Raw genomic sequence first — 8,842 nt, 5'->3', positions numbered from 1 at the left:
CCTGGCTCATAAAAAATTCTCAATAAATAGCAGATACTGTTACAATGCTTGAGGAGACCTCACCTCCATCCTTGCTTGGGCCAGCCTCCTCACAGTCTATCTCAGTAGGTGTTGCTTCTGAAGCCAAGTAGGACCCTGTGGGGCTCCCACATATAAATCCTTTCTGCATCCCCATTTCTTGTTCGCAGAAAAACAGGCTTTAGCCTCCACGACCTTCCCTGAGTTCCTAGGCGGTAAGTAAGTTCAAACAGTTGCTAATCAGGGAAGGGAGGGGATGTGGAAACAAAGGAGGAGCAGTGCAGAGAAAATAGTGCAGTCTTGAGGCAGGGTCCTGGTCCTCCTGAGTGAATATACGTAGCAATACCTTTGAGTTATTCTTCAAGAACCCGTGTCCGGTAACACTTCTGCTAACAGCAGATGTCATCTTAAGTTAATCATGTAATTAATTTACTTATTTAAACCATTAATTATTTTAATTTCTTCTTAGTCTCCTACTAGATTCCATTCATCTTTTGGTCACAATTTAACACCACTCTCATTCAAAGATGTAGGTTAGGCAGGATCCATCTGCCATTAAAGCATCTTTTATTGTTGCCAGATTATAACTATATAATCTTTATTTTAACAAAGACCTAACTATCTGTCTTCCATAAGAGTAGAAGCTCCCTGAGGGCAGGTCTGGGCTTCATTTCCTATTTGCACACTGGTCTCCCACCTCAGTGCCCAGCATGAAGCAGGTGCTCAATAAATGTTGGGGGAATCAATAGATAAACATACTCTTTGCTAGAGGCTTAGAGTTCTCTAAACAAGTGACAGATTGAAGACAACATTTGGAAGAAGTTTTGATGATCCCTATCTTTTGGTTGAGCAAATTGAAAATCAGAGCATCTAAGAGTCTTGCCTATGAAGACTCAGCAGCCCAGGGTTGCCATCTTTCCATCAAAGCAGAATTTCCAAGGGGTGAGTGGAGGGTGGGAAGTACTTCTGATTTTACTGCAGCATCACCTCCTGTAGGAAGTCTTTACAAATCCCCTGGGGGACAGTCATTCTCAGTTCCTCTGGATTCCCAAAGTTTATCCCTTTCTAATTATTCTATGATGTCCCCCCGCAGCCCCGAATTATAACTGCTGGTCTGTCTCCCTTTCCGTGGGACTGTGCGCTCCCCAGAGCAAAGATGGAGCAAGCGCCCCTCCGGAACCACCTGGCCCAGGTTGGAATCCCCGCTCCACAACTTACTAGCTGTGTGACCTTCGTTTAAAAACTGGGTTTCTCTGGGCTCTCCTCTGGAAAGTGGCTAAGTCATGTCACAGACCTGATGGGGCTGCTGAGGGATAGAATCTGAGCAGGCAGATTAAATGCTTGGCCTTAACTTTGTTAAACTTCAAGGTCCTGTTTCTCAACAAAGCTAGGGCGAGCAGTAGGAATTTGGGGGAAAGCGTACAGAACTGGAGTCAGGAGCTCTGACTTTTGGCCCTGAATGGCCGAGTGACCTTGGCCGAGTCCGCCTCCCCTCCAGGTCGCGCGGGTCCGGGGACTGAGCTGGGACGGAGGTTCTCCCGGAGAGGCCCCTCCCGGCTGGTGACATTCTAAGATTCCAGGAGAGAAAGAGTTTGGGGATGGGGGAAGGGTGGGGGTGGGGGAGGCGGGGCGAGCCCGATTGGCCCCCGCGCGCCACGTGTCCGGCCCGGGAGCCGAAGACTGTCCTCCTGGCCCGCCCCTGCGCTGCGGCTGCTAGCTCTGCTAACGGGCTCTGACCCAGCGAGCTCCGCGTCCGCGTGTCGGTCTGCCCCTCTGTCCGTCCGCTAAGGGAGGCTTCCGCCGCGCGGTGAGTAGGTTGAGGCTGGAGACGGGATCGCTCCAGGGGAGCCCCCCACCCGACTCGGGGTGGGGGGGCGTTGTAGGGACCTGAAGGGAGACCCGTAAACGCCCAGTCATCGCTGACCCACGCCTGCCGCCGGCTCCGGGAGGGGCGCGGGGACCGGGAACTCGAGGGCGCGGTAACCCGAGAGGGTCGCGGGCAGCGCGTGTCTGGGGCAGCGCAGCGGAGCAAATCCACGGCCGCAGGTGCGGAGGCGGAGGGCGCGCGGGCTGCGGTTTGGAGAGGAGAAAAGGAGAGGAGGAGGGAGGGGATAGGGGGTGCTGCTCTGCAGAGGGTGTGGAGGAGGGGCGGAGGGCCCCTGGGATCCCTGCGGTGCGGGGCTTGAGAGACTTTGAAGGCCCCGGATTGGATTCACCTGGATGGGGTTTAAGGGCCCGCAGGGAAGGGTGTGGCTGGAACCGAAGACTGGGCAAAAAGAATCAGACCCTGGGGTTGCACCTGAAATGGCTTGTGTGTGTCCCCGAGGGAGGGCCCTTTGTGTGCTGACCGACGTGGGGCCGGCTGTCCACAACTCCGGGCCCCATGGACCCTCCCGCCCTCTAGGGACCACCCCTCTCTTCTAAAGGAAACTCCCAGCTGTGCTCCAGGGGCCTTGTGATGGTATGGAGGCCCCACCCTTCCTCCTGATCCCCTCAGTCCAGGGTCGGCCTTTCCAAAGCTTGGGGGCCACAGATGACACCTCAGATGCTAGCATGGGTGTGATATTCCCTGAGTCCAATCAGGGCTCCACCAGCAGCATGCAATGTGACCTTGAATCCCTAGCGTTCCCTTTCTGAGCCTCAGTTTCCTTCTCCAAGTCCAGAACTGATAAGCCCAGCCCCTCTCAGAGGAAGCAATGGCTGTGAAAATTGATTTATTTGTCAGCTGCGGAGAATGATGAAAGATTTGGGAAGTCTGGATTACAGGCTTGGGAAGCCTGGCCTACCCAGCCCGGCCTTGGAAGGGGAAGAGGCGGGGTGGTCGTTTGCTTCCTCCCTCCCCTTCCTTTCCTCTCAACCTTGGCGGGTCTTCACCGACAATTCCAAATTTGGACAAAGGCCTGGGAGTTTGTAAAAGAGCTCTGGTTCCCCTGGTCCGCCCTTTCCTCTCCCTTCCCCCCACCCCCCGCCCACTACCCAAAGCACACCTTAAATTGCCGGCCCTACTGACCCAACCAGTCGTCGTGATCTGCTCAGCCCCCACTTTGAAGGTGAATGGCCGCCTAGTTTCGGTTGTCTTGGACCCTGCCCTTCTGGCTGGCAAGCTCTGCACCAACGCTGAGGGCACTGGCCTGGGGGTCAGTGAAAAGTTGGGTCACAGTTCCAGGTGCCGGGGTCCTTGGACAAACCCCTTCCTGCTCTGTGCCTTAGTTACCCTTCTGTAGGAAAGTCTGCTGAACTGACTGACTGCCTCTCGCTGTGCTGGTGGTCCAGGAGTCAACTGTTCTGAGACTTAGGATTGTGGGGAATAGGGTGGGGCAGAGGCACCCATCCCCCTGGGCAGCTGTGACAGTCACTCATCCATCTTTCTTTGCCTTCCACTCTTTGTTCCTGAGGCCCAGGCTGCTGGGATACAGAAAATATTTGTGGTTTCTGGGTAAGGGCCACAGCTGTTACTGAAGCAGACTCTGTCTTGGAGTGTGCAGAGGAGGGGGCTGCCCCTGAGAAGCCAGGGAGCTGGCCTGTTGGGCTCATTCCTGAGACGGGGTCGGGGAGCTCTGCGGTGTTGGGTACCCGCCAGCGTCTGGAACATCTGCACTGCAGCACCCAGAGGAGCTCCGGCCACACCCAGCCCCAGCCTCTGCCTTGCACTAGCCAGCCGGGCCCAGGCGCGCTACTACCCCTGTGGGCCTTAGTGCCCTGCTCTTTAGAGGGATAAGGGCTGTTCCCAGGGGACCCAGCTGGTCAAATGGTTTGGGGCTGCTGGCTCTTCATGCACCTTTCTAGAATTTTCCATGGAGGTCCAGTCTTGTCCCCAACCTCACCCCACCCAACCCCTCCAAGATACTTCCTGGGTGGGGAAGACCACCCCGGAAGAGAGAGGGAGACCACAGGGTGTGGTCTCGACCCTGATTCTCAACTTGTCTGTTGCTCTAGCTCCATCTCAAGAGGGGAGGAAGTCTTGGGTCAGGGTGCCTCTATTCATCCTTTAAAACGTGTGGGTTTGGAATCCAGCCACACTCCCTTTCCTTCTGAAGTTGAGAAGCTCTCCCCAGAGACTAGCTAAGAAGGACTGCCTGTCCTTAGGTTCTCTGAGCCTCAGATCCCCCGTCTGTAAAATGAGGATGAGGTTGATATTCACCCTCACGAGATTATAAGATGGCTGCTGCTAAGTCGCTTCAGTCATGTCCGACTCTGTGACCCCATAGACGGCAGCCCACCAGGCTCCTCCGTCCCTGGGATTCTCCAGGCAAGAACACTGGAGTGGGTTGCCATTTCCTTCTCCAATTATAAAATGGCAGATGTGAAAGGGTTTTGAGAGCACCCTGCCCAGAGAAGCAGGTGCTACTGCTAGAATCTCAGAAGGGTGTGGTGCTTGAGGAAGCAGATGACTTGAGCCTCGGGTTCGTCATCTCCAAAACAGGTGTCTTTGTAAATAATAATAAAATAGTAACTTCTATTATTTATTGAACCTTCTAACTTACCAGGTCTTGGCTGAACCCTTGATATGTTGGATGCTGTTACCATGCCCTTTCTGCAAATGTGGAAACTTAGTTATCAGATGTTTAGGGTAGAAAAAACACTAACTAACATTTACATAGGGTGTGCTGTGCTCCAGGACGTCTTCTAAGCACTCTTGTTCTTTAGTCACTAAGTTGTGTCCAACTCTTTTGTGACCCTATAGACTGTAGCCCACCAGGCTCCTCTGTCCATTGGGTTTCCCAGGCAGGAATACTGCAGTGGGTAGCCATTCCCTTCTCCAGGGGACTTCCCGATCCAGGGGTCAAACCCGTGTCTGTCTCCTGCATTAGCACTGGATTCTTTACCTCTGAGCCACCTGGGAAGCCCCCTCCTAAGCACTAGATATGTCTTAATTTTTTTCATGCTCACCACAGCTCCTCTGAGGTAGGCACTATTTTATCCCCTATTTTACATATGAAGTATGTGCCCAAGGCCACTCAGCTCCTAAACAGCAGATCCGGCTCCAGTCTCGGGCAGCCTGGCTCCTGCCTGTGTGCCGGGAGACACTGTGCTTTTGCTCACAAAAGTGGCCTGAACTGGGATTCAAACCCAGGCCAGTCCAACTCCAAACCTGGGGCATCCCAGATTGTCTCCTGGGGCCTTATCCTGCCTGAGGATCAATGGTTCTGGGTCAGAAGAGGGGAAGACACTGCTGTCTAAGAAATCCGAGTGCTGTGAGCTAGGGGGTGTGCCCGGGCACAGGGCCAGGAAAGGCATTTACTCTGGCTTCATTAAGGCAGGTCCTGGCAGGGGGAGGGGCTGGCCTTTGGTGTCTTCATGCAGACTGTGATGGGGAGGAGCCGTCAGGAAAGGAGAAAGGGGAGGATCTAGATTTTGTAGCCCAGGGGCCTCCAAAGAGGGGTGCACACACTCTGGGAAGCACTGAAGATGATTTACTGGGATGCCAGAAGAAGCTGTTAGACCTCTTACTATATATGCTTTTAATCTCATGCTTAAAAAGTATGTTTGTTTATCGTAATGAATGATCTTTTTTTTTTCTTTTGTTACTGGTGGTATATGGGATCAAAAAAAAAAATGCAGCTCACTGCACAAAAATTTGTCAACTTCATTGAGGTGGGAGAGTCATCTGTCCTATCATCTTTTCTACCCCCAGCTCCTGCAGGTTTTGAAAAATGAGGCCCTGCTTAATCACTAGTGTTTTGTATGAGCGGGGAAAGTTGCTTAACCCCTCAAGTAATTTCCTCTCCTGACTGTATAATGAGTTTGAAAAGTGATTGACAAGATGATTTCTTTTTATTCTATGATTTTTTTCAAAGGAGTCACTAAAGAAAGCTTGAAAATTACTCAGTATCTTTCACTTAACAATCCTTATAAACCACACTTGGTAGTAGGGGGTGCGTTAAGGAAACATACACAATGATTTTCAGGAAAAGGTAAAAAGATAAAGTGATTCTACCTTTATATCACTCACACAGATATAAAAATGATCATGTGCTAGAGATTTTGTTCTAGTCAATAATCAGTGACTGGACCAGGCAGATGTTAGAACCAGCTCAGAAGAGAATAAGTAGTTACTTTTATATTGAAAGGAATGTACAAATGGAGGCAAACTGGTTTTTCCACCAGAGGTGGGGGAGGGGAAAGGGAGGGAAATCCACCCAACTTTTTATCAGCTAAGACAGAATTAGCATGTCTTTAAGAATTGTGTTTTTATAGATTTTTTTTTTCCCCTTGTAATATCTTGAAGACAAACAGCCTCCATCTAATTGAGTAATGATAAATCCACAGTGGTTGACCCAAGCATCTCACGAGTAGATGGTTTCAGAGTAGATGGTTTCAGAGTCGCGCTGTGGTTCAAAGGTGGGAGAAGTCCCTCCTGGCTTCCTAGAAGAGTTAGAGTCACTTGGGAGAGTTTTCAAAAATTTCGAAAGCCCAGGCCTCATCTGTGGCCTGTTGAGTCTCTGGAGGTGGCCTTATGCTTTCCTAAGTTTGAAAAACTCCCCAGGTAGTTATTAATGAAGTCAGAATTGAAAAAGCACTGATTTTGATGCTAGAAGACTGGTTAGAAAGTGCTAATGGAAGAGATTCATGGTTTAGGGGGAAAGAGGGTGTGGTGGTGGGTGAAGAAGAAGAGGAGGGAAGCAAATCAGGAAGGATGTCAAGGGCCTTGAATGCCGAGCTCAGAGGGCCTACATTGAAGGAGGTCTTTGGAGATGAGTGGGCAGTCCCTTGGGCACTCCTGGGGCACAGAGGTTTGGGTGATTTTTTTTTGCATGATTTTCCAGATTATTTATAAAATTGCCCTTAACCTCTACACCTGATCTCATACCCTAATACTCAACATCTCTCTGCTCCCAAAGGTAGTGCACTCAATTCCTCCAAAGCCAGCAGGCTGCGTTTTGAAGACAGAAGTGCTTTTTCTTATGCTGATGCTTCTTCTCTCCTCTTCTCCTTCTTTTGCTTCATTCCATTGAGTCTATATTCTTGATTGTGTACTTCTGTCAGCCTGAACCCCTAATATGCATCTTTAACTTTATATATGTATAGCAGACATAAAAATGGAACATGAAAGGACAAGATCAATTTATTATTTTTATTCTATCTGTTTAGTAGTGCCAGGTCTTAGATGAGGCATTCGGGATCTTTAGTTGCATCTTATGAACTCTCAGTTGTAGCAAATGGAATCTAGTTCCCTGACCAGGGATTAAACCTGGGCCCCCTGCATTGGGAGCTCAGATTCTTAGCCACTGGACCACCAGGGAAGTCCCAAATCAATTTAGAAAGTTGTAAGTTGTAGTACTCTCATCCTGCACCCCAATGGATCATTGTGTCTGGTACCCCACTTTGGAGACCACTGCTCTAATGACAGTGATTGTTTTAACAGAAGCTAGCACCACTAATTCAACATTTACTCTGCACTTCACCATGCTAAGTATTTTACTTGCCTTACTTTATTGAATATTCACGAAAACCTTACGAGATTGTCATTTTAGAGGTGAAGAAACTGAGTAAGAGAGAAAAGATGCAATTCACCCATGGCCATGAGCAGTTAGAATTTGCATTTAGGCTGTGACTGCAAAGCCTGCAGTCTTAATTACAAAATGCCACGCTGTGTCTTTTGTAAATGTTTGGGACTTTATTTTGTAGATGTGGAAATTGAGATTCATGTTTAGGTAACTAAGAAAATTACAAATTGCTAGGGGGTAAAGCTGTGACCGAGTGTGACCTCCAAGCCCGTGCCTTTGCAGGACTTGGACGAGACCTGTCTGGTTCTTGGTTTCTGCAATGCTAAAGTTGGGCATTGGTGGTCGGGCCAGCCCTGGTATTCTGTACCCCGGAGTGCTCCTCCTGGAGTCAGTCCTGTTTGCTGACAGCCTGAAGGACTAAGGCAGGAGGTAGTCACAGCAGCACAAGGCCAGAAGGCCACTCTGCCTTGAATGGGTTTCTGGAATGATCTGTCCTGATGAACCTTCATGGAAATCCATGTCTGAAGAGATTCAGTTTCTGGGAGGAGAGAGGCACCAGTGTAGGGTGGCCATACCTGCCAGTCTTGATAAGCTATTTCAACCAAGATGATGAAACTTGCATATTAGGAGTAGGAAGGGGATAGAGAGGAAACCTGTGGCCTTGGGGGAGAACTCTCCTAGGACTGATGTTCTGAGATTTTGCTGTGAGAATCCCTGGTTGGTATCTGCAAAAGTCTCTCACACCCTCTTTGGGTTTTCCCAAAGATGGAGTAACATTATCCACATTTTGCTGATGAAAAAACTGAGGTTGAGAGAGGCAACCTGGCTTGTCTGAGCTTGTCTGAACAGAGGGCCAGGCTGGGAAGCGAACCTGGGTCTTTTGCTTTGGCCTCTTCCTATTGCAGCGAGGGCTCATTGCTGTGTGGAGGCTTGTGATGACCTAAGTGTGGGAGGCGGAGATGTTGGCCATTGTCTGGGCCTGACATGCGTTTATCTTTGTCTAGAAAGTGAGGGACTTGAAACAGTGGGTTGTTACATGTGGGATTCTGAAACACTGGATGTAAAACGTTTATTCAGGCAACTTGAGAAGTGTAGTCTGGGTCACCCTGGAAGGGATCAGAGCGCCTCGTAAAGCCTCGATGGTGCCTCTGTGATTAGCTCCAGAGCTTCCCCCAGCCCTCAAAGGAGGGGCTATCGAAGCTCAGCTCCCTTGAACTGCACTCAGAACATGCAGTTCTGGACGATGTTTGTTTTCTATGTATACACAAGACATGGCACTCACAAGAGGCACACACAAACTGCTCTCAAAACCCAGAGCAAAAAAAAAAAAAAAAAACCAGAGCATTTTCCCAAAGACTTGGAGGCCCCTCCTCTGA

The 8,842-nt window shown here is 49.9% G+C and overlaps 1 protein-coding gene across 2 annotated transcripts in view; it reads left to right on the top strand.

The window, feature by feature from the left end:
- The first annotated feature begins 1,686 nt into the window (after positions 1-1,686).
- Positions 1,687-8,842, top strand: part of ANXA6 (annexin A6) — a 47,719-nt gene continuing 40,563 nt past the window's right edge. Inside the window, exon 1 of one of the 2 annotated variants that reach the window (XM_061151768.1) lies at positions 1,687-1,825. The gene's annotated coding sequence lies outside the window, so the exon portion shown is untranslated. Of the gene's footprint in view, positions 1,826-1,849; positions 2,065-8,842 lie in introns of those variants that run through there. The other variant, XM_061151769.1, reaches the window with a different exon arrangement.

The sequence above is a fragment of the Dama dama genome, chromosome 9 (assembly GCF_033118175.1).
Source record: "Dama dama isolate Ldn47 chromosome 9, ASM3311817v1, whole genome shotgun sequence".
NCBI lineage: Eukaryota > Metazoa > Chordata > Mammalia > Artiodactyla > Cervidae > Dama > Dama dama.
This window is presented reverse-complemented; position numbering and strand designations above follow the sequence as displayed.